This window comes from Sphaeramia orbicularis, chromosome 18, assembly GCF_902148855.1.
Source record: "Sphaeramia orbicularis chromosome 18, fSphaOr1.1, whole genome shotgun sequence".
Taxonomy (NCBI): Eukaryota; Metazoa; Chordata; class Actinopteri; order Kurtiformes; family Apogonidae; genus Sphaeramia; species Sphaeramia orbicularis.
Window position 1 is genome coordinate 2106595 of NC_043974.1, and position 26832 is coordinate 2133426.

General features: G+C 39.4%; 2 protein-coding genes across 7 annotated transcripts in view; one reads left to right on the plus strand and one right to left on the minus strand.

Moving 5' to 3' along the window:
• Positions 1-5877, minus strand: part of LOC115438123 (NLR family CARD domain-containing protein 3-like) — a 33006-nt gene extending 27129 nt beyond the window's left edge. For 5 of the 6 annotated variants that reach the window (XM_030161521.1, XM_030161522.1, XM_030161525.1 and 2 more), the window contains exons 1-2: positions 5833-5860; positions 5208-5264 (exon numbers count right to left, since the gene is read on the minus strand). The gene's annotated coding sequence lies outside the window, so the exon portion shown is untranslated. Of the gene's footprint in view, positions 1-5207; positions 5265-5832 lie in introns of all 6 variants that reach the window. The other variant, XM_030161524.1, reaches the window with a different exon arrangement.
• Positions 1-26832, plus strand: part of LOC115438929 (NACHT, LRR and PYD domains-containing protein 12-like) — a 209562-nt gene that overhangs the window by 152227 nt on the left and 30503 nt on the right. The window lies entirely within an intron of this gene.

Sequence of the window (26832 nt, forward strand, 5' to 3'; positions counted from 1 at the left end):
AAAAGCCTCGTTTATGATTCCCAAACAAGTCATGACAAGATCAGAAACAAAACAAGGATATGTATAGGAGATGCTTTTGAAAGATGGAGACGACTGAAAGCGGAGAAGAATTTGAAGACCGACGCCGAAGTCGCTAATTTTCTCCTGGACAGGTAAGATTCAGCTACGTTTGGCTAACTCTATTCTGCTCACTGTAATCACGGATATTTCAATTATTCTCTACAGTCAATAACGTTATGCATGTTCGTTCATAGTAGCTAGCCCGTATGCAGTTGGGTCATAATACTGACCGGGTAATAAATTGTTTGAGAAACGAAAACGGTGACTCGTTATCGCTAACTTTAGGAATGCATTATGCTAAGACGCTGTTAGCAGAACATGGCAATATGAAACGTAATTTATGCAATACATCGGTTAAATAAGTCCTCTTTCTCTCTTTACGCATAGTATAGTGTCCCGTAGAACAAAAACAACAGGCGCATACCGAGGCATTGGAATGGATTCTGTGGCGGCTGCCCCAAGGCATGTAGCCGGGCTAACAGTAGCACTAAGCCGCAGCAGCTGCCCTGAGAGCCGCGGTGAACCCATGCTAGTGTGCTCGCTGTTTGTCCCGTTGAACTTGTTTGACTATTCACGCCGAAGAGTGAAGAGCAAGCTGACCAATGTGACCATTGCTAACGTTTTTTATTTGTCAGTAGCCTCGAGATTGAACTGAATAAGTTACTATCCTGCAACAGCCAACCACTTGTATTACTGAAACTGGACACGGCTTAATTTACCCCATGATATCTCTGTGGCAAATGTGTTGGCTGTTATATATTTGTTATGTATGATAAAATGTTTGTCTCTTCAGCTATGATGGTCCCAGCACCTCAACCCCCAGTAAGAGGCAGAGAAAGTGGAAGAAGCACCCTTTGACTGCACCCTCACTTTCCAGTATTGGATGTCCATCATCTGAAACACTTTCAAATCGGTAAGTGGTCAGTGTCACATAGTTTTCATTTCTATTTTATGTATGGAAACATTTCCAGTGTTCCAACACACCTACACTATCTGTAGAGAGGACCAGCTGCCTGTGACGGAAAGACTGGAAAATCCTGAGAGCACCATGGATGCCACTGAGGTTCTAGAGGAAAGGTAGATAAAGCATCTCAAGCTTCCTCATTTACTTAAAAATGAGAAATGACATTGAACATGTACTTATTTACACCAATCCATAGTGTGACAGCCAAATTGTTTTCTTTTAGTCTATAGAACATGAGCATCCAGGATGCTCATGTTCAGGATCATGTTCATATCCAGGATCCTTTTTATGTTATGTGATACTGATTTGGTAAATGCTTTAAATAAGATTAACGAGGTATAACATTTCACAAGGTAATTCATTTTAAATTATTTTGAATAAAGAGATTATTACTATGTTCTAGAAAGTCATTGCTTTCCTTTACTCATTTTTGACAGGCTTTTTGAAATTTTAGTTCTTTTATGTTTGATGTGGGCATTCCATGAAAATTTGTTATCAGTTATTACTCCAAAGAATTCATTTTCCGTTACACTTGGTAATTTTACACTGTCTATTTTTCTTTGTAATTCTGGGTTACTTTTATGATTACCAAATATCAATACTTTTGTTTTACTTACGTTTAGAATTAACTTATTGTTATCCATTCATTTTTTTATTTTATCAAGTTCTCAATTTACTGTACTCACGAGCACAGTAAATGTACTTACAAAGACCATCATCAGCACTGGAGTACGTACTATGTGCATGCTTGTTTTTGTCTGTGCATAATATTTATAAATTATTTGTAAGAGTTGTGGCTTGGACTTCTACATCATGTCACAAATGAACACAAGTGGGTACTGGGAGGCTGCCAGCATGCAGACTTGGAATCTGGTGGAAGTCAACAGTGGCTTGTGAGAGACTCCATGGCACATGAGGCCCTGAAGAGCATCATTAGAAACAAGCGGTGGCTTAACGAGGTCCACAAATACCTGAACTTTAGGTACTGTGATGGTTTTTTTCTAATAAGTACATACTTCTGGTAGAAAGTGATTTTAAAAATCCCCCAAAATGTCAATTTTCCCCCACCACCCACAGGTCCACTGGTGATCTGGGGTCCTTCCAGAATCACATTTTAATGTATGCCAACAAGCGTACAGCATTTAGCCCTCCTGTCTTTGAGGCCAGGATGCTCCTTGCAGCGATGGACTATAATTATCACAAGGACCGCTCTGAGTTTTGCAAATCAGATGGAAGCAAACTGTAAGTCACTTACTCATTTGTAAATGCTATTGTTTGCAACATGTACCAGATTACATCCGCATTAAAATACTATAAAACATGGCCCTTGGAATGTAAATGTCTTCTTCACTCCCCTCTCTGCATCTAACTATTTCAGGTATAAGACTGTATAACAAAAATGCACACAGGTATATGCTGTACACTGTGAAGGCATCTAAGACTTATGGCTACATCCCACAACTGCAAACTATGATTCTTCGGAAGAGAATAGCTGGGAAGGGGATACCCAGACGGAGGACACTTCGACCTGATGACCCCAGAAGGTACGGCCTGCTTCCCCCTGTGCCGGCACCAACCATCGAGGAACTCCAGCACACCCACGTCAAGAGAGGTCTTGGTAGGTATAATTCCACTGTATTTCTTTTTCACCTTGGGCTACATGCCACACTCCAAGTTAAATATCATGCATAATACAACTAAAGTTGATATACACTGTTTTTTTGGTTTCTCTCCTCAGTTCCAGCATTCCAGACTGAAGACCAGTGAAGCCCAGTTTACAGAGCCTCGCAACCTTGACCTTAGTCGTTGTCATGTTGCATTTAGTGTCACAAGCTGCTTCTCACCACTTTGAGACTAAAAAGATTGTAAAGTACAAAGGAACTTAGTCAAGTTATCTATTTATATGTTTAATAAACCTTTACCACTATACCATACTTTGTTTTGGTATTGGTCATCTACATACTGATTGTTGCATTCCTAATATGCCATCTTATGGAAAAAGGGATAACACTGTTATTCTGAATAAACTTTTTTATTGAAAAAAGGAGAACGGTTCATTACAAACTTAAATCTAAAACAACCATATATACAGTGATAAATAACTGAAAGTAAACAGTTTACAGTAAATCAAAATAAATAGTTGTTACAAAGCCTGAGTTTGATTAAATGGTGGGTACAAAGCCTGTGTACTGGCCCTGTGGGTCAGGGTATTTGTCCCTTACTCTCCATACACAGCAACTGGGAATAACACGGCGGTTACCCTGACCCAATGCCCCATGCTGCCAAAAGATATATTGCCGATAGGCAGCATACCTGAATTGTCTATTATCATCCCCTGGCTCTCTAGGTTCACCTACAACCAACACATCATTTCTGTACTGTCTGTGGAGACGCAAATAACCATCTTCCAAACAGTACAGTTCAAAGTGCAGCAGTTTGCTGATGCAGTGGTCAGGCCCCTGGCCACAGCACTTTCTTTCAGCGTCTGTAGCCATTTCCCTGCAGTTTCCACAGGTGCACCATGGAAGAACAGCAGCAGGTGGGAGAGTGGGTGTGCCTTGGAGTGAAATTAGGGCATCGAAAACTAATCCAGGTTCCCGGGCGAAGAGCTGGGTTGTTAATTGTCATAGCTCTAACCTCACTCATCTGCTGAATGAGCGCCTAAGTAAACACACCACAAAAAGCATTTTGGCATTTAAATTTTGTTAAAAGTAAAAAAAGATGATGACATTTTAAATCAGATGATAAGATTTTACTTTAAGCCATGAAGTTACTGCAGTCTAACAAATGTTTTGCATACTCTTGTAAAATCTCAGGAGAAATGCATACCTCTGTCTGTATCGTCCTCTCATTTTGGAGAACCTGAATTCTGTCCTCCTCTACTGCATCTCTGCCTCCTCTCCCTCTCCTCCGTCTTCCTCCACCTCCAGTGCTGGGACCTGCATTATTTCCTCCTCTTGAACCTCTCTGGCCTCTACCACCTGAAACAGGACCTGCACTTTGTCTTCCTGCTCTTTGGACGCTGCCACCTGGTCCATCTCCTCCCCCTGGTCTCTCTCCTCCTTCTCTCTACTCTGTGTGTCCTGCATCAATGCCTGCACACTCTCTTCCTCTTGTCCTTCTCCCTTTTGCCTTTCTTTTCCTTGGTCTGTGCCTCCTCTCTCCTACCCAGCTCTCATCAGCCTCACTCAGGACAATGGGCACCTCATAACTGAGGTCTGCATCAGGCTGAAACAAGTGAGAATAGTACAAGTGTCAGCCCGAAATAAACATGAAATAATCTTATCTGTTCAGTTTGTCAATACTCTGTGCATTTTCCACCTATTGGGCTATGCAGCAACCTAGCATTATTTTAGAAGCACAAAGTGGAATTCCATGGAAAATGAAGTTTTTGTCACATCCATAATGCCAATGAAACGCCATGGTAAAATAGAACAGAATCTTTATCACATTACACTGACAAGCTCAGATTGTGCAAAAAATGATGTAGATATAATAAAAAATAAAAATAGACATCTTTAATATAAATAATAGTAAAAAATAACAATAGTAAAAATACAATATGCATGGAAAGATAGAAATGCAAGAAAAATAGCGTTCCCTGACTGTGTGTTTTTGGGGGGGGGGGCTGGCGTTCCATGATCGTCGGACCGGTGGGGGGCTGGGGGGGGTAGCGATCCCATACTGTACTTGCTATATGAGCTCCCCGGGTAATACATGGATCTGACGAATTTGTCATGTTTAAACCCGCTCCCCCCAACGGCGCCCCAGATCATTCATGTTATGGATTACCATGATATGTTCCGGTTATGGACGTGACAGAAAAGAAAGTTCATTTTGCATGGAAATGCCCCTCGACTTTTGGATGCTATTCTGCCATGGTGGTAGGCAAGGTAAGCTAAAAGCCTGATGCTTCCGTACATTATCAACAAGGAATTGTCTATGCTAGCCCGTGCATTTATGCTAAATGCACTTCTGAAAAGCTTTACATTGCACTGTTAGCCTAACGAAGACATTTAGCAGGGTAATGAAAACAATCCATGTTTCAACAGGAGTGAGCTATTGCAGTACTTATCTTTACAAATCTTTGGCTTATCGCCATTAGTCAATTTTAACTTTACATAATTACTTCGCAAACCATCATGAATGAAGCATACATATTATTAGCAGACGTTAAACTTACAGTGTAGGACTCGCCGCTGGCCATGGTAGCTCCTTATAGTGGACGCTGAAGCAGGATCTGGCAACCCGTTGTCGAGGGGGAGGGGGAGGGGGAGGGGGAGGGGGTACCACGCTCGTCAGTATTTACAAAGTGATTGCAGTACCACTTTTGGCCACAATCCTACATACTGCAGCTTTAAAACATGTTTGAAAGTAAACTTCATCTGTGTTATTTATGTAACAGAGTCATTTAATGGTGTTAGTGTCACTTATTAACCCCAGATACAGTAGATTATTAATCAGAATTTAAATATCACCTCTCATCCACATTAGTGACGTTCAAAAAGTTTCACACCCTTTACAGATAATAAAACTAAGAGAAAAATCATAAATGAACTGAAAAGTAGAGTAGAAATGTAAAAGAACAGATGAATTTCAGAGTCCACAGGTTAATCCAAAGCTAAAGACATTCCAGTGTGAAGAGTCTGAAGTCATAGAGACGATGGTCTGCAGCAGGAGAATAGAAGGCACTACTTTGACTGCAGTCCAGTATGTCTACTTAAGGACTAATCGGAGTATTTCCTGGATTTTCTACACCTTTATCCTTCAACTCCACCACATCTCAGAAGTAAATATTGTACTTTTACCTTCACGTTTCCACTCGTCTGACAGCTTCAGTTCCCAGATACACAACAGGAAATCAGAACAGAGACGAGGAATTCAATGGAACGAGGTTCAGGTTGAAAGTAGTGGAACCAGTGAAACCACATCTGTTTGGGTGTGGACACGACGACAACAACACTAAAAGTTCAAGACACAAACCTGCACTCAGGACACGACTACTGAAGCCAGTGGTGGTGGAACTTCAAATACTGCACTGAGTACAAACCTGAGGCATGTCTGAGGAGTTCCATGTCCTACTGCAATACTTCTCACAACCCAATCCTGGAGTTTTTACTCCACTACATTTATCTGACAACTTCAGCTCCTTTTACAGTTTTTTTAATCTCCAGGCCTGTTTTTCTGACCTCACAATAAGTCCATATTTTAGATCCACATGGTTTTGACAGAACAGTGACACCACAAACATATGATGATCTTGTGGAATACAACACATCGCTGAAGATGAACCTTCCAACCAGTGTTGTGTAAACTACTGGAAAGGCACACTTGAGTAGAAGTACAGGTACCCTACCAAAAAAGGACTGTGGTACAAGTTCAAGTCACCAACTGAAGTGTTACTCAAGTTAAAGTCTTTAAAGGGTTCATATTTGTCTAAACCCACTTTTCTTAGTCTGTGGTTCATTTCTTTGTGTATTTGGACCCTAATAGTTCAGACACTTTGAATTTGAACCCTCTAGCTGCTGCTAAACTATCTTTAGATTCATTTGGACACAAATCCAGTGGATTTCTCCAACCTGTTTAAATTCCTTCTTCATTAGTTGTGTCTCTAACTCGTTCCGTCTCCACATTTGCTCATATCAGGTCCAGACTTCAGACCAACATTTCTCCAGTTTTTCTCCATAATTATTTGTCGTCATCAGCAGTTGGAGTCCAGACTGAAAATATGTCCAAACTTAGAGCCCATTACCTCAAATGTTCAGTTGTTGGTTGAACGGGATAGAGCAGCACAGCCGACAACCTGGAGGGGGCGGGGCCTGAAGTGTCTCCTGTGCATTTAAAGGGCCAGCGCTCCAAACCACCTTTCTGGTGTCATTCCTCAGAAATAGGGTTGAAGATGGACCTGTGGAGTTGAATGAATGAAGAATTCAGAGCCAAGCACAGCATTTAGAGCAGGGGTGTCAAACTCATTTTAGTTCAGAGGCCACATTCACCCAATTTGATCTTAAATGGGCCGAACCAGTAAAATAATACCAGTGAAAAAAGTAAAATTACATGATGAAAATATTTACATCAACAAAGTTTCCTTACAAATCTGAATAACATGAACAATCGGAAATGTCTTTTTTTGATTCTTTTTTTTTTTTATTTATTCTGAAGATGCAATGAAATTTACCATATATGTGAACTCGCAAAACATACATAATAATACAAATATCAAGAATCATAACCATCTTAAACAGAAGAAAAGCACAATAGTTCCATTTACATGCCTGAAAAGGGCTGGGAAGAAGTGCAACTTGAGAAAAATAAGTGCAATTTTAACAATATTCTGCTTAAGTTAAATCATTTACACACGTGAATTACACTTTACAATTACAAATACACAAAACATTTAGTAATGAGCAGAATGTTGTTAAAATGACATTTGCTTCTTTAGAGACATTTCAGGTTGTTCATATTTGTTTGGGTTTTTCCCATTTTTTTGTAGAAGGATAGTTTGTAAATGTCAACATTTTCATGTAATTTTACTTTTATTTACACTAAATAAAGAGAAGATTTGACATATTCATTATTTATAGGTTATTACAAGACTATTTTACTGGTTTGACCCACTTTAGATTGAATTAGTCTGTATGTCGAACCTGAATTAAAGCTATGTTAACTCCATTGTTTTTCAGTATCTACTGTGTAATTTTTGTATTTCACAAATTCATCACAGAGGCCGGACTGGAGCCTTTGGTGAGCCGGTTTTAGCCCCCGGGCCGCATGTTTGACACCTGTGATTTAGAGTTTATGGAGACCACAGGGAAATGTGGGAAAAATGAAGAATTCCAGTTAAAAAAGCAAAATATCACTCCTTTAAGAATCTAGTATTTACTGTACTTAAGTATATCACATAATCTACAATTAAATGTACTCAAGTAATGAAAGCAAAAGTACTAGAAAATGTGAATAACAACCAAAGGCAGTCAGAATTTTGAATATTATAAAGTTTATCCAGGATTTTAAAAACATGGTAAAGTAAGAGACTGTTCCACACCCCGGGCACGAGGCCTGTATACAGATTAATTTAATGTTCTGTAAAGAACAGAAAAGATAATGAGACACACAACAGGCCAAGTGTTTCCTTCACTCACTTCTCTTGTTCTTTATTGTTCTACATATGTCATGTCATTCATTGTCAACATTTTGTTCTTCATGTTCACATTTCCTGAATCAACCTTTTCTAATTGACATCTTTTAGTTTACAACATCTTCCTAACTTCATCAGAATCATTGACTACAGTCCATGAAAACAATAAAGGTCCAATACCTCCTTCTAACTGGCTTTAAGCTGCTGGCTGTGATAAACTAATGCCATATTATGTTATCCTACATCAGGGGTGTCAAACATGCATCCCGGGGGCCAAACCCAGCCCGTGGGATGAATTTATGAAATACAAAAATTACACTGAAAATATTAACAATCAAGGATGTTAAAATAATTTTAGCTCAATTAATTCTAAAGTGGATCAGAACCAGTAAAATACTATCATAATAAACTATAAATAATGAAAACTGCAAATTTGTCTCTTTATTTTAGTGTAAAAAGTGTAAAATTACACAAAAATGTTCACATTTACAGATTAGTCTTTTACAAAAAAAATGTGAACATCTGAAATGTCTTTAAGAGAAGTATGTGGAATTTTAATAATATTCTGACTGTTATTTAATGTTTGGTGTATTTGTAGATCACTGTGATCTCTTAGTTGTGATTCACTTGTATAAATGATAAACTGAGGCGTAATACTGTTAACGTTGCACTTATTTTACTAAAGAATTTTCAGGTTGTTTGTATTTGTTCATGTTATGTTCAAGTACAATTCGTAGTCAGACATTTTAATTATAGAATTTTAAGTGTATTTTTGTGTCTATTGTAGGATATTTAAGCATATTTAAGTGTATTTTCCGTGTATTGTAGGATATTTAAGCATAATTAAGTGTATTTTTGCGTGTATTGTAGGATATTTAAACATATTTAAGTGTATTTTTTATTTTACTGAATTTACGCTTTTCACTTCAAAGTTCTTCTCCTATTGTTTCTATTTCTTTCCTGGTCCGGCCCACTTTAGATCATATTAGGATGGATGTGGAAGTGAACTAACATGAGTTTGACACCTGTGTCCTCCATCCTCCTATTTGTTGTCCAGATCTGCTGGTTCCAGGGCTTTTCCTGTTAAACACGGTGCGCGGGAAAACAACAAAGAACCAAATAGAATCTATGGCCAAGCTAGCGACAATTAGCATTGAACAACACACTAACATTAATCCACATTTCCACTAAACACTGCATCACATATATCATTAGCGGAAACATTCTGGGTTGTCAGGGAGCCGTACTAGTTCAGGTCAAGTAGAAAACCTTGAACATATTCCATGTATTTCTCTCCTTGAAACTATTGAGCGAACGTTAAGCTAACTGGCTAGCATAAACCATCATAGGCTGCATACTGAGACACTGAGCAGCACAAAGAAAAGCCACTGACGGATTCAAAGGAACATGTCACCTACATGTACGATGGACTAACAAGAGTTTGACAGAGTTTGGAAAAGTTGGATCCATGACTAACCTGTAAAGAACAGAAAAGACAATGAGACAGTCCACAGGCCAAGTGTTTCCTTCAGTCCTTCTCTTGTTCTGAAGACCAGATCCAGCTGAGACTGACACCTGGATGTCCCACTGTCAGACTGCTGCCCCCTGGTGTTCAAACCAAAGCACTGTTTGGACACAAATACAGGCACACACAGACCACAGCAACTCCACATTTGGGATGGACAAATGACATTTAAGCCCACACAGTTTACATTCAAAACCATCATGTCATCACTCATTCATGGCTGTCACAAGACCATCAGGACAAATATTGAAAATGATTCCTACGACACACACTTCAAAAACAAGGTTTCAGGAGGAGGATACCGCTGGGATTAGAAAAAAAATACAATAAAATAAAACTATGAAGCTTCTGTGACACCTCCAAACATGGAGCCGAAATTATTATCATTACACCATTAGACCCATCAACTTCCTGACTTACTTTAATTGATTTTTTGTAACGAGTAACGACACTGTGCATTAAAAATGTCTGGAATAGAAGTGTGTAATTGACTTAGGAAATGTAATGAAGTCAAAGTGAAAGTAAACAGAATCAAAAATACTCAGTAAAGTACAAATTCTCCCAAAACATACTTGAGTACCAGAGTGAAGTATTAGTATTTGATTACTATACAACAGTGTTTCCAACAGTTTCTGAAGTCGTTTATATGAACTCAGCGTTAACCATGAACAGCACCAACATGAATGTAAAACATCAGAAATCAGAATAAAACAACATCTGACTGATTATTTTTAGTGTAAAGGCCGACTGTTCATGAAATATGGTTGAATACAGTATTAGACTGACAGTGCAGGATTTTCAGTGTCATGTTGGTACTTTAACTGAAGTAAATGATCTAAATACTTCTTCCATTAATGCTGTCATTAGGATTACATCATACTCCAACTGTTCAACTGGTTTCAATACAATCAAATAGTGATTTTAGTTCCAATATTCATGACACATCAGTACATTACTAATAGTGGACTACAGTGGACACTGAGACAAACGTCTGATGGACCAAACCTGAAGCAGGTTCCAACTGCCCTGGGGTCATGGTGGGATACAGTGGTGTGCACAGACATTTAGAGGGGCAGGTCCTCAGCCAACGAAAAAGGGCACCCCTCTCCTGAGTCCGACAATCCTGATCTGCAGCGTTTTCATAAATATTGGTCCGCAATAACCTGCCATCACTGTTTATTCAGTATTACACATATGTTAGCATTCTACAAAACAATGTACTGCTACTGCAGTGGCCTCACACTGTTCACAGCAAATAACTAGAAAAAAACACACAAAAAACATTCTACTTGTAAAGTACAATGAGCACAGGCCTGAGGAGTCCAGGAGCAAAAACATGACTAGAGGAGGATTATGAACCACCCAACCGAGTAAAAATCTACAAAGCCAAAAAATCACTCATTTACTGAACAACCTCTGTCAGCCTGAACAAACCAGTATCATAGAACCAACCTAGGACTGCACACTGACACAGCTGTGCACAAGGACTGACATGTGGTCTGACCCAGGACAGAACAGAGCTGGTACTGTGGGCTGTCTGCTGACAGTCTCTGTCCCTCTGTTTCTTTACTCTTTCCTTTCTCGGAATTTTGCTGCAATTCATGAATAAGAAACATCAAATTGCGCACCACAATGAACAGTGTAGACCAGGAGTGTCAAACTCATTTTAGTTCAGGGGTCACATACGCTTAATCTGATCTAAAGTGGGCCGGACCAGAAAAATAATATAAATAATAGGATAAGAACTTTGGAGTGAAAAAAGTAAATACTGTAATGAAAATGTTTACATCTACGAATTGTACTTGAACATAACATGAACAAATACGAATAACATGAAAATTCTTTAGTAAAATAAGTGCAGTTTTAACAATATTACACCTCAGTTTATCATTTATACAAGTGAATCACAACTTACAGATCACAGTGGATCTACAAATACACCAAACATTAATTAACAGGGAGAATATTGTTAAAATGCCACATACTTCTCTTAAGACATTTCAGATATTCACATTTTTTGTAAAACACTTGTCTGTAAATGTAAACATTTTTGTGTAATTTCACTTTTTTTTACGCTAAAACAAAGAGACAAATGTACAGTTTTCATTATTTATAGGTTATTCTGACAGTATTTTACTGGTCTGATCCACTTTAGACTGAAATGACCTAAAATGATTTGAACATCCTTGATTGTTCATATCTTCAGTGTAATTTTTGCATTTCACAAATTCATCCCAGGGGCCGGATTGGACCTTTTGGTGGGACGGATTTGGCCCCCGGGCCACATGTTGGACACCTGTGTTGTAGACATACAGATTTTTTTTCATGCTTGTGTAACTTGTTATAATGATAAACAACAACTTTGACAATAATTTAATATTCTGAAACTTCACATCCCAATAATTTCCAAAAAAGGGGATTTGATTTAACTTTCATATTGTGTATAATACTCCAGTCAATGTGAATGTAGGATGAAGCCAAGTGTCTGGGTGTTCACCTCTGATCTGCTCCTCTGGTCCACTCCCCACAAACTCCAAACTCCACTGCCTCTGTTCAGCCTGACACCACAACAACACACACTTTTACACACACTTTGGATTCATAGGCTCTTATAGATTTGTGACTCTGGAAATATACCGGGTACTCACAACTTTTCATGCAAATAAGTAGCAGAGGATTTTTGTGGATTTGCTGGTTTGCCCCTCCGTCTGTCCTCACATTATCAAATGCACTGAATCAGCACCACCGGGCCGTGGGCCATGACCTCTGTGACCTCTGTGATCTCTGTGACCTCTGTGACCTCTGTGATCTCTGTGACCTCTGTGACCTCTGTGATCTCTGTGACCTCTCTGTGACCTCTGTGACCTCTGTGACCTCTCTGTGACCTCTGTGACCTCTCTGTGACCTCTCTGACCTCTGTGTGACCTCTGTGACCTCTCTGTGACCTCTGTGACCTCTGTGACCTCTATGACCTCTGTGACCTCTCCGCTGGCGACAGCTAATCAGCTGACACACGCTAGTATTGGACTACTGGTTACACTAACCAGACAAACTTGTGGAGAACAGGACAAAGAGTTGCTTAAACAGTTGTCAGTCAAAGGCACCGCTATTCTGACCAGTTTGTCTCTTGCAAAAAGTCGAGGCCATGCGATGTGTGATCTGCAACAGCAGAGCTACTGAGTAGCATGAGTGGAACACAAGCAGAGCAGGAGAGGCAGAGACAGGAGGAGGACTGGGGAAGGACAGGAGGCACTGGGAATTATTTGGATTTAACTGAATATTATAATGTCGCCCTTAATAAGGGCGACACGGTGGTGCAGTGGATAGCACTCGTGCCTCACAGCAAGAAGGTCCTGGGTTCGATTCCAACACCAGTCGACGGGGGGTGGGACCTTTCTGTGTGGAGTTTGCATGTTCTCCCCGTGTCTGCGTGGGTTCTCTCCGGGTACTCCGGCTTCCTCCCACCATCCAAAGACATGCACTAATACAGTAGGTTAATTGCTTAATCTAAATTGCCCATAGGTGTGAATGTGAGAGTGATTGTTTGTCTCTATATGTTCAGCCCTGCGATGAACTGGCGACTTGTCCAGGGTGTACTCCGCCTTCGCCCCTATGTAGCTGGGATAGGCTCCAAGCGACCCCCGTGACCCTAGTGAGGATAAAACGGGTTCAGATAATGAATAACTAAATATTAAAATATGATTAGAATGTCATGTCGATACACACACTGTTGTCTTCTTTGAATGAGGAAAAAAATAAATAATTTAAAAAAAAAACAAACAACAATCGCCAGAAGGGCCCCGAGGCCAGAGGGGCAGGTCTTGAGGGACACCTCAGGTCTACCTGTGTACGTACCTGGTGGGATATGATGGGACTGATTTTCACATGGAATTAAAGCTCTGTGTGTTACCTGCAGTTCTACATTTTGACAGTGGTTTGGTTTATAGAAGGTCTTGTAATCTGGAGTAACACTGAAGAAAAAGTATTTGTATTCAACAAAATAATCTACAAAAGAAAAGTGCAAACTGTTCATCTGTGAAAATATTTCTCCTGATTTTCACCTCATTATTTTCTGTTCTAGTCTCAGTGTGATCCAAAGTCCAGCCTCTAAAATCTCCTTGAACTAGATTTACACAATAAAACAAGGAAAGATTTAATACAATGAAACCAAAACTATAGACAGGTTTGATTTGTCACTGATCTGCATCAGTTTCATCTGTGTGGGTCCAAGGAAGTGAAGGAAGAAAATGGGAAACTCTATTAACTGGCATCATATCTGTGAGCAGGAACCCATCCAACTAAAATAAGACATGAAATACATGAGAATGTTTTCTGAAGGAGTCCGTTTCATTAGGATTCATCTGAACTGAACGGAATGACAAAGATAAATGGACTCATCAGAACAGAAAACACAGACTCCTCAGCTCCTCCACTCCTCAGTTCTTCTCCTCCACTCCTCAGTTCTTCTCCTCCACTCCTCAGCTCTTCATGGTTACTCATTAATCCATCTGAGTGAATCATCTGGAAGGACGTCTCACTTCCTTTAAAGTCACATGAAGGACCGAGCAGGCGGAGCTACAGGAAGTCTGCCTCAACTCCTCTGACATCTGTGAAGGGAGGAGGAGTGGAGGAGAAGAACTGAGGAGAAGAACTGAGGAGTGGAGAAGAACTGAGGAGAAGAACTGAGGAGTGGAGAAGAACTGAGGAGAAGAACTGAGGAGTGGAGGAGCTGAGGAGTCTGTGTTTTCTGTTCTGATGAGTCCATTTATCTTTGTCATTCTGTTCAGTTCAGATGAATCCTAATGAAACGGACTCCTTCAGAAAACATTCTCATGTATTTCATGTCTTATTTTAGTTGGATGGGTTCCTGCTCACAGATATGATGCTAGTTAATAGAGTTTCCCATTTTCTTCCTTCACTTCCTTGGACCCACACAGATGAAACTGATGCAGATCAGTGACAAATCAAACCTGTCTATAGTTTTGGTTTCATTGTATTAAATCTTTCCTTGTTTTATTGTGTAAATCTAGTTCAAGGACATTTTAGAGGCTGGACTTTGTATCAAACTGAGACTAGAACAGAAAATAATGAGGTGAAAATCAGGAGAAATATTTTCACAGATGAACAGTTTGCACTTTTCTTTTGCAGATTATTTTGTTGAATACAAATACTTTTTCTTCAGTGTTACTCCAGATTACAAGACCTTCCAAGAACCAAACCACTGTCAAAATGTAGAACTGCAGGTAACACACAGAGCTTTAATTCCATGTGAAAATCAGTCCCATCATATCCCACCATGACCCCAGGGCAGTTGGAACCTGCTTCAGGTTTGGTCCATCAGACGTTTGTCTCAGTGTCCACTGTCGTCCACTATTAGTAATGTACTGATGTGTCATGAATATTAGAACTAAAATCACTATTTGATTGTATTGAAACCAGTTGAACAGTTGGAGTATGATGTAATCCTAATGACAGCATTAATGGAAGAAGTATTTAGATCATTTACTTCAGTTAAAGTACCAACATGACACTGAAAATCCTGCACTGTCAGTCTAATACTGTATTCAACCATATTTCATGAACAGTCGGCCTTTACACTAAAAATAATCAGTCAGATGTTGTTTTATTCTGATTTCTGATGTTTTAGATTCATGTTGGTGCTGTTCATGGTTAACGCTGAGTTCATATAAACGACTTCAGAAACTGTTGGAAACACTGTTGTATAGTAATCAAATACTAATACTTCACTCTGGTACTCAAGTATGTTTTGGGAGAATTTGTACTTTACTGAGTGTTTTTGATTCTGTTTACTTTCACTTTGACTTCATTACATTTCCTAAGTCAATTACACACTTCTATTCCAGACATTTTTAATGCACAGTGTCGTTACTCGTTACAAAAAATCAATTAAAGTAAAGTCAGGAAGTTGATGGGTCTAATGGTGTAATGATAATAATTTCGGCTCCATGTTTGGAGGTGTCACAGAAGCTTCATAGTTTTATTTTATTGTATTTTTTTTCTAATCCCAGCGGTATCCTCCTCCTGAAACCTTGTTTTTGAAGTGTGTGTCGTAGGAATCATTTTCAATATTTGTCCTGATGGTCTTGTGACAGCCATGAATGAGTGATGACATGATGGTTTTGAATGTAAACTGTGTGGGCTTAAATGTCATTTGTCCATCCCAAATGTGGAGTTGCTGTGGTCTGTGTGTGCCTATATTTGTGTCCAAACAGTGCTTTGGTTTGAACACCAGGGGGCAGCAGTCTGACAGTGGGACATCCAGGTGTCAGTCTCAGCTGGATCTGGTCTTCAGAACAAGAGAAGGACTGAAGGAAACACTTGGCCTGTGGACTGTCTCATTGTCTTTCTGTTCTTTACAGGTTAGTCATGGATCCAACTTTTCCAAACTCTGTCAAACTCTTGTTAGTCCATCGTACATGTAGGTGACATGTTCCTTTGAATCCGTCAGTGGCTTTTCTTTGTGCTGCTCAGTGTCTCAGTATGCAGCCTATGATGGTTTATGCTAGCCAGTTAGCTTAACGTTCGCTCAATAGTTTCAAGGAGAGAAATACATGGAATATGTTCAAGGTTTTCTACTTGACCTGAACTAGTACGGCTCCCTGACAACCCAGAATGTTTCCGCTAATGATATATGTGATGCAGTGTTTAGTGGAAATGTGGATTAATGTTAGTGTGTTGTTCAATGCTAATTGTCGCTAGCTTGGCCATAGATTCTATTTGGTTCTTTGTTGTTTTCCCGCGCACCGTGTTTAACAGGAAAAGCCCTGGAACCAGCAGATCTGGACAACAAATAGGAGGATGGAGGACACAGGTGTCAAACTCATGTTAGTTCACTTCCACATCCATCCTAATATGATCTAAAGTGGGCCGGACCAGGAAAGAAATAGAAACAATAGGAGAAGAACTTTGAAGTGAAAAGCGTAAATTCAGTAAAATAAAAAATACACTTAATTATGCTTAAATATCCTACAATACACGAAAAATACACTTAAATATGCTTAAATATCCTACAATAGACGCAAAAATACACTTAAAATTCTATAATTAAAATGTCTATGACTACGAATTGTACTTGAACATAACATGAACAAATACGAACAACCTGAAAATTCTTTTTAGTAAAATAAGTGCAATGTTAACAGTATTACGCCTCAGTTTATCATTTATACAAGTGAATCACAACTAAGAGATCACAGTGGATCTACAAATACACCAAACATTAAATAACAGTCAGAATATTATTAAAATTCCACATACTTTTCTTAAGACATTTCAGATATTCACATTTTTTTGTATAAGACTAGTCTGTAAATGTGAACATTTTTGTGTAATTTTACACTTTTTACACTAAAATAAAGAGACAAATTTGCAGTTTTCATTATTTATAGTTTATTATGATAGTATTTTACTGGTTCTGATCCACTTTAGAATTAATTGAGCTAAAATTATTTTAACATCCTTGATTGTTAATATTTTCAGTGTAATTTTTGTATTTCACAAATTCATCCCACGGGCCAGGTTTGGCCCCCGGGATGCATGTTTGACACCCCTGATGTAGGATAACATAATATGGCATTAGTTTATCACAGCCAGCATCTTAAAGCCAGTTAGAAGGAGGTATTGGACCTTTATTGTTTTCATGGACTGTAGTCAATGATTCTGATGAAGTTAGGAAGATGTTGTAAACTAAAAGATGTCAATTAGAAAAGGTTGATTCAGGAAATGTGAACATGAAGAACAAAATGTTGACAATGAATGACATGACATATGTAGAACAATAAAGAACAAGAGAAGTGAGTGAAGGAAACACTTGGCCTGTTGTGTGTCTCATTATCTTTTCTGTTCTTTACAGAACATTAAATTAATCTGTATACAGGCCTCGTGCCCGGGGTGTGGAACAGTCTCTTACTTTACCATGTTTTTAAAATCCTGGATAAACTTTATAATATTCAGAATTCTGACTGCCTTTGGTTGTTATTCACATTTTCTTGTACTTCTGCTTTCATTACTTAAGTACATTTAATTGTAGATTACGTGATATGTTTAAGTACAGTAAATACTAGATACGTACAGCAGTGATATTTTGCTTTTTTAACTGGAATTCTTCTTTTTCCCACATTTCCCTGTGGTCTCCATAAACTGTAAATGCTCTGCTTGGCTCTGAATTCTTCATTCATTCAACTCCACAGGTCCATCTTCAACCCTATTTCTGAGGAATGACACCAGAAAGGTGGTTTGGAGCGCTGGCCCTTTAAATGCACAGGAGACACTTCAGGCCCCGCCCCCTCCAGGTTGTCGGCTGTGCTGTTCTGTCCCGTTCAACCAACAACTGAACATTTGAGGTAATGGGCTCCAAGTTTGGACATATTTTCAGTCTGGACTACAACCACTGATGACGACAAATAATTCTGGAGAAAAACTGGAGAAATGTTGGTCTGAAGTCTGGACCTGATATGAGCAAATGTGGAGACGGAACAAGTTAGAGACGCAACTAATTAAGAAGGAATTCAAACAGGTTGGAGAAATCCACTGGATTTGTGTCCAAATGAATCTAAAGATAGTTTAGCAGCAGCTGGAGGGTTCAAATTCAAAGTGTCTGAACTATTAGGGTCCAAATACACAAAGAAATGAACCACAGACTAAGAAAAGTGGGTTTAGACAAATTTGAACCCTTTAAAGACTTTAACTTGAGTAACACTTAAGTTGGTGACTTGAACTTGTACCACAGTCCTTTTTTGGTAGGGTACCTGTACTTCTACTCAAGTGTGCCTTTCCAGTAGTTTATACAACACTGGTTGGAAGGTTCATCTACAGCGATGTGTTGTATTCCACAAGATCATCATATGTTTGTGGTGTCACTGTTCTGTCAAAACCATGTGGATCTAAAATATGGACTTATTGTGAGGTCAGAAAAACAGGCCTGGAGATTAAAAAGAACTGTAAAAGGAGCTGAAGTTGTCAGATAAATGTTGTGGAGTAAAAACTACAGGATTGGGTTGTGAGAAGTATTGCAGTAGGACATGGAACTCCTCAGACATGCCTCAGGTTTGTACTCAGTGCAGTATTTGAAGTTCCACCACCACTGGCTTCAGTAGTCATGTCCTGAGTGCAGGTTTGTGTCTTGAACTTTTAGTGTTGTTGTCGTCGTGTCCACACCCAAACAGATGTGGTTTCACTGGTTCCACTACTTTCAACCTGAACCTCGTTCCATTGAATTCCTCGTCTCTGTTCTGATTTCCTGTTGTGTATCTGGGAACTGAAGCTGTCAGACGAGTGGAAACGTGAAGGTAAAAGTACAATATTTACCTCTGAGATGTGGTGGAGGTGAAGGATAAAGGTGTAGAAAATCCAGGAAATACTCCGATTAGTCCTTAAGTAGACATACTGGACTGCAGTCAGAGTACTGCCTTCTATTCTCCTGCTGCAGACCATCGTCTCTATGACTTCAGACTCTTCACACCGGAATGTCTTTAGCTTTGGATTAACCTGTGGACTCTGAAATTCATCTGTGCTTTTACATTTCTACTCTACTTTTCAGTTCATTTATGATTTTTCTCTATTAGTTTTATTATCTGTAAAGGGTGTGAAACTTTTTGAACGTCACTAATGTGGATGAGAGGTGATATTTAAATTCTGATTAATAATCTACTGTATCTGGGGTTAATAAGTGACACTAACATCATTAAATGACTCTGTTACATAAATAACACAGATGAAGTTTACATTCAAACATGTTTTAATGTGAGGAACAAATCAGAGAAGTGAGTTACATAACTTCCTAATGTCAACCAGAAAAGCCAAGTCTGTCGTCCATACAGGATCAGACAGTTCTATCATCAGTTCCCCCTTTTCACCTAAAAAATGTCCAGTTTTCTTTCTAACAGAAAAATCGTTGCACCACAGACCCGACCGTTGTTGTGATATATTACTTCTCCATTTTTAGTGTGGATGTCAAACAACAACTGCTGAAACTGGATGATATACAGCTTCAGATGGAATAGAACTGACTGTGTTCACCACTGGTTTGATAAAATGTTTAGATTTGACATTTGGCACAGAGCCTGCTGGTGAATTATACAGTGACATTTAATGGTGTTACTTCCTTCATTGTGGACTTTATTGCAGATCAGTGTGGACAATCAACCTCTCTCACCATCCATCTGTAACGACCCCAAAAACTTTACTCCATGGTCATTTCATATCATCAACAACTTCACAAATGCAGAATTATTAAATCTTTTTCCCAGGTTTGGGCTTGAAGCCTTTTGAGCTCCAGCAGCTCCTCTGTTCCATTCATGTTGTCATCAGCTGCTCTTAAAAACCCAGTACCTGTGCAGTGTCTGATGCATCGGTGCTTTCATCACAGACTAATGAGAAATAATCCAAATCCACTCCGCTGTCCCCCTGGTGTCTGTCAATATCAGATCAGATTTATCTCAAGTCTCCAGGTTACCAACAACTAATACTTTTTCAACTGGTCACTTCCTGTTAGCTTTAGCCTCCCCGTTAGCCTGTCGTACATGTTGGCATGTTTACTAAACGCCTGGTCAGCACAATCAGGGCAGTACGTGAACGAACGGCCTTTGCAGACATATTTCTGACAGCGGTGGTACGCGGTAAGTGTTTTACAGCCCTTTCTCGAAGGACAAATCTGACACCTCTTGCGTTTGCTCGGCCCAGCGGTCGCTGCTGTTGCTGCTACAGCCTCTGGCCGCTCATCAGGTGCCTCCACATCAGTGACAGTTGTGCTTTTGAGCAGTGGGGGTGAAACCACTGAAAGGACGGACTTTATTACTGTGAAAAGTTTTAGATTTAGTAGTAGGTTTACGGAATGAGCGCAGGACAAATAAAACTACTAACAGGCATCACATGTCATTATGAAAGGTTAATAAATTACAAATAGAATCAAGTCAGTGTCAAAGTGGACCCATATTTGGGCCCACAGTAAATCACACTAATGATCACGTGACCTCAGCTGACAAACTGAACCCAACACCACCAGGTTTAGCAAAACAAATAAAACAAAACCCACTGAGAACCACATGTGGACTAATGCCCCGTTTCCACTGCATGGTATCAGCTTGACTCGACTCGACTCTGCTCGGCTTTTTTTGCGTTTCCATTACGATAAAGGACCTGAAATCTGGTACCCGGCACTAGTTTTTTGGTATCACCTCCGCTGAGGTTCCAGGACTGGGGACCAGATACTAAACTGTGACATGTAATCACTGCAGACCACTGATTGGTCAGACAGTTTTCTCAGTGACCCGCCCTTTTACAAAACAGATGCAGAAGCGGACAGTGAATATAGCAGTACATCAATCTACATGATAACAGCCCAAAACTACACCATGGTCGGTCCAGGAGATTCAGTCTTTGGTGGCCGACGTAAAAATTCAGACGAGACAACACGCAACTAGACATGTCGCGATAAGCAATAAATCAAAAAACCACGCGATAATTAAAAATGTGTTCAATAACTTTGTTAGCTGCGATAAGTCTTCGTTTACCAAATAATATTAATAATGAGTTAACTTTGTTACATTTGTCTTGTCCTCCTCTTTACTCTAACCCTTGGTGCTGAGAAGTGAACCCTTGTGTGTCAGTCACTCTGTATGTGTGAGGAGGTGGAGCACCTGGCGCACACAGCATGACAACAGTGTGGAGTAGCCGAGGCCCGTAGTGAGCGATTTGGAGGAATGAAGAATACAGTGGAGTTGGTTTCAAAGCCAAATACTACAGCAGACGTGTGGGAACACTTTGGTTTTAAGCCCAATGACTGCGGTGAACCAGTGAACCTCAACGAGCCGGTATGCCGCATTTGTTTTAAAACCGTTCAAGTTAAGTGGAGCAACACGACTAACATGCACCTTCACCTTAAACACAATCACCCATTGGCGTTTTCTCAACTGGGAAAAAAAAAAACATCTACCAAAGAGGCAGCGGGGCCATCGACGTCTTCCCGACAGTCCACCATCACGGGGGCGTTTATGAAACAAAACAAATAGAAACGAGACAGTGCTAAATGGTGCACACTCACAGATAGTGTAGTTCGCTACATTGCCAACGAGATGCAGCCCTTTAACACCGTCGAAAAGCCGGCATTTTGACAAATGCGACAAACATTTTACCAGCAGTACGAGCTGCCAGGGAAAACATTTGTGTCACAAACAGCAATTCCACAACTCTACAATAACATAAAAGACGACATACTTAAGGAGATCAAAAACATTCCATTTTTCTCTGCCACTACGGACATGTGGTCAAGCTCAAACATGACCCCCTATATGAGCTTGACCATACACTACATTACTTCTGACTGGACCCTGCAATCCAAGTGTTTAGAGACCAGATATGTTCCTGAAAATCATACTGCTGACACCCTTGGTGAGAACTTGAAGTCTGCTTTAGCAGACTGGGGACTGGATGAGCACAAGCTAGTGTGCATAACATCTGACAGTGGTGCTAACATTGTTGCTGCAGTAAGGAATCTTGGCTGGCCATGGCTAAATTGCTTTGGCCACAACCTCCATCTAGCTGTTGTCCATGGTCTGGACAGTGACAAAGAACGGACAGCACGTGCCATAGGACTCTGTAAAAGTTTGATCAACACATTCAATCTGAGCTGGATTAAGAGGAGAGATTTGAGGAAGGCACAGAGTGAGGCTAATCTTCCCCAACACAGCCTAATACTGGTGAGTAGTTTGTGTTTAATTCGTCATTAATAGTTTCATTTGACAAAATCTCAAGAGTTGTTATGAGACATTTTTATTTCATAGCAACATGTTGGCTAATGTCTGTAGGCCTACTTTCATAAGCATGTTGGTTTTACATATAGTCATAATCTAATTGAGATTGTAGTGTTTTAGCATGTATATGTATGCCCTAGCAAATATAAAAATAACAAATTTATAAATAACATTAAATAAATATAAAAATAACATAAATATTCAAATTAATAATAAACTCTCAAATTAATAATAACATTAACATTATTATTCAAATTAATAATGATAAATAATGGAAATGTATAAAGTTGTATTTGAGAAGAATGTTGATATGCCAACTAATGAAAAATAACAATGAAAATGATCTTTGCCATACGATGTTGCCACACGATGGGGTACAAAGCAGAAGATGATAGAGAGGGTGCTGGAGCAACTCCCAGCCATAAGACATGTCCTGGTTCAAGACAGAAAACATAGCCACCTCAACCCCACATGGCAGGATGTTTCTGTGTTGGAGTCCATCAATGCAGCAATGAAACCACTGGCTGACTTCACAGATGTTCTCTCAGGGGAAAAGTACGTCACAGTGTCCTCAGTTAAGCCTGTACCGGAACTGATTAAAGGTGATCTTCTCTCTCCAAGCCCTGAAGACACTGCACTGACAGCCAGTATTAAACAAAACATTTGCAGGGTACTGACTGAAAAATACAACTCACCTGCAATCCAAGTCATCCTGAGAAAGGCAACCCTCTTGGATCCAAGGTATCGCGGCAGCATGGAGGAGGCAGATGCATTGGACGATGTCAAACATCAGCTTGTGCAAGAGCTACTGGACTTAAAAGAGCCAGAAGGAAGTGGAGAAGGTGCCAGTGGTGAGAGTCGCAGCACAGCTGCTGGAGGAAATGAAGATGAACCTCCTGCTGCTCTTCGCCCCAAGAAGAAGAGGCTGAGTGATCTTCTTCAAAACAGAAGAGCTCATCTCACAGGTCAGGCCCAAGCTGCAGTTCCAAAGAGAGTGCAGGCTGATGTAGAGCTGACCAAGTTCCTCCAAGAGGATGCACTTGATGCATCTTGTGATCCCTTGATGTGGTGGCGTGACAATCAAAAAAGATATCCTATGATGGCTAATTTGGCCCAAAAATACATGTGCATTTGTGCAACAAGCACCAGCTCAGAAAGAATGTTGAGCACAGCTGGCAACATTGCTACTCCTGAGAGATCCTGCCTTAAGCCACAGAAGGTCAACATGTTGGTCTTTCTTTCTCGAAATCTGCCAAACTAAGTACCTACTAATTTGCATATGGCCTGTTGAGGCACCTGCTTTTATTCCTATGGAGTGTTTTTGTTGTTAGTTTGCACTTGTTTACAAAGGTCCTCACGGGATTGGAAGTTTTGCTTGTTAAATATCTTAATGTCTGAGCCCAATATTAAATATATATTGAAGTTAAATTTTGTTTACAGAGACTTTATACTTTTGCACTGTTTTATTTAGTTTTGCTTGTTAAATATCTTAATGTCTGAGCCCAATATTTAATATATATTGAAATTAAATTTTGTTGTTTTGAGACTTTATACTTTTGCACTGTTTTACTTCTGTGTGGTTTTTACTCAAGTGCAATTTTTTGTTAAGAGAGACTGACGGTCCATTTTATTCATTGTTTTTAGTTGTTATTATTTATTTTGGATATTTACTCTGCTGTTTTTTTATAATACAATTGAAATATATATTGTTAAGAAATCAAAGTTTGTTTATCTTTAAAATGATTTATTAGTATTATTACACCAATATTATTATATTAGTTGAAAATGGTGTCAAAATGGCAATATTATCATTTATCGCAATAATTTTTGGGACAATTTATCGCTCAGCAAAATTTGTTATCGTGACAGGTCTACACGCAACGAGTGAGTTTATCAGTAACTCTCTGAGCAGACGACACGGAAGTAACGCGCCACAACCAGGTACTGTAAAGCCGGTAGTATCTTGTAATGGAAACGGTCTGCAGGAATACCAAGTTGAGCCGAGCCGAGCTGGTTCCACGTAGTGGAAACGCGGCAGAACGTTACCTTATCTTAGAAACTCCATCATTTGTGGTTTTAGTGGTTCAGTCTCAACAGCTGGACAAGTCGAGCTAGCGAACTATCGGCTCCAGCTAAAAATCCAACATAACGGTTATTTAAGATATAAATTTATACAAACACTAACACATACCAAAGAAAACAGATTTTACAACAGAAATGTCACTAGTACAGGGAAGAAACTTGATCATTTGAAAGATGATGATATCTTATTAACTTTCTGCTGGAGTTTCTAGATCAGCAGAAATAGAATCGATTGTGTTCTGATGCCGCCGTACTCAACCTGGAAGTATGTCCATATTTGGTCCATCATTTTGTGCACTGGGAGTCTGTGGAAGTTCACTCTGTTTTCTGTACCGCTCTGGAAAAAGTTACAGTTTCTGCTTCCAGTATGAAAGTGGTCAGGGGTTCAACTTTCACCCACAAACCAGTGTTTACGATCTGTAAGTTCAATGTTCAACTATTGGTTTGATAATAAAACCATGAGGAACAGTATTTCACCATACACAATATTAAAATCCCACCGTCTGACAGGGACAATTGTACAATCTGCAAAGAAAAAACAGGAAAGATGAGGAAAAAAGGCAGAAAAAATACTCTGGTCTTCATTTGAACAAAGGGACTTTAATATGAGATGTCCTTTCACTAGATGTCCACTAGGGGGAGCTCTAAGTCCATAACAGGTAAACCACTGTGGGTGTCAGCTCAGTTTAGTGTGTGTTGTGAAGTTCAATGAGGTTGTGAATGGTTCAACAGTGGCAGAATGGGTGAAGAGGAACCACCAAGATAAAAACTGCTGATGTTTTAGAAATATTTACATTCTGCTCTTTTAGTTTATTAATGTGACACAAATGAATCTGATGTAGATCAGGAACAAATCAAACCATGATGTCTGATACAAATGTGTTTGCATTTGCTCCAGTTATTATATATTTATATTATATTTTCCAATATTATACTATAGAACCTAGATTATTTTCATGCAGCTGTGTTTATTAATTCCACCTCATAGTGAGTGGGAAAAGCTGGACATTAATTCAGTATAAAATGCAGCGCAGACGTGTTGTGTTCATCTGCTTTGTGGATTATCGTGTCTAAAGTGAAGTGCAGGGATATTTCTACCAATACCAGGATGGAAACTGGGTTTAAACCTTAGAAAGAACATAATCTAAACTGCACAACCTGTGAACTTTTATTAATCCAAACTCAATCTAGTTGTAAAATGTGGCTAATCTATTGTATCACAGCTGTACTTGGCTGATGTTCTGTCAGGTCTGTGATACTGTGAGTCTGTCTGTTCTGTTCTTTATTCTTTTCTATTCACTGACTGAACATTCAGCCGTCTGTTCAACAAACACAGTGATGGAGTCTACGTCACATGACCTGGCCTCCACGTCCACCTGAACTGAACCCACATGACATGGTCTGGAGGAGTCGGACCACAGAGTGAAGGGAAAACATCCAACAGGTTCTCAGAACCTCTGGGAACTGGTTCAGAACTGGTGGAAAACCATTCCAGCTGACCTCCTGAATCTGACAGAATGAGCAGAAGGGGGTCGACTTAGAACAATCTAAAAGATCAAACACTTTCTGGGCTGTTTTGGGTCTATTCCAGGGGTGTCCAAACTTTTTTTAAAGAGGGCCAGATCTGATAATGTGGAGATTGCCAGGGGCCAGTGGTCCCTTCAGACATTTTTTAAACAGTAAAAATTACATATAAATGTGCTGTTCTACAATAATTTTATTTTCATTGTCACAATATTTTTTTTTAAATGGCAATGTAACCAAATCTACGCCACTCAGGTGTGAACAATTTAAAAAAAAAAAGAAAAAACAATTCTGCCTTCCTTTCCCATCTGGAGTCAGATAACATAGAACAAACTGTATGGAGTATCTTAAACTTCCAAGAAGTTGATAAAAATCTTAACCCCACATTCATTTTAAACATGACTTATATGAGTAATCATTACTCATATATTACTCAGTAATGTAAAGTCTTTTAACGTTTAAGATGAAAACATATGACTCTTACTCTTGTCTTTCACAAAATCATTCAGAAAGTAATATTTGTGTCACATCTACAAGTACATAACACCAGCAATTATAGGCAACTAACCTGGCAACTTGGCAGCCTGCCTTGGTGGTGAATTCATTGAACTCCCAGGTTCACATGAAGAGTCACTGTTGTGAGTTTAAAGCAGCTTGAATTTGTTTCACTTTTTCAGAACGCTCACTCCCTGCTAGCTTGTCGTATGCGTTAGCATGTTTTGTCTGCTAGTGTGTCTTTACATTGAATTCCTTAAAGAAGGCAACAATC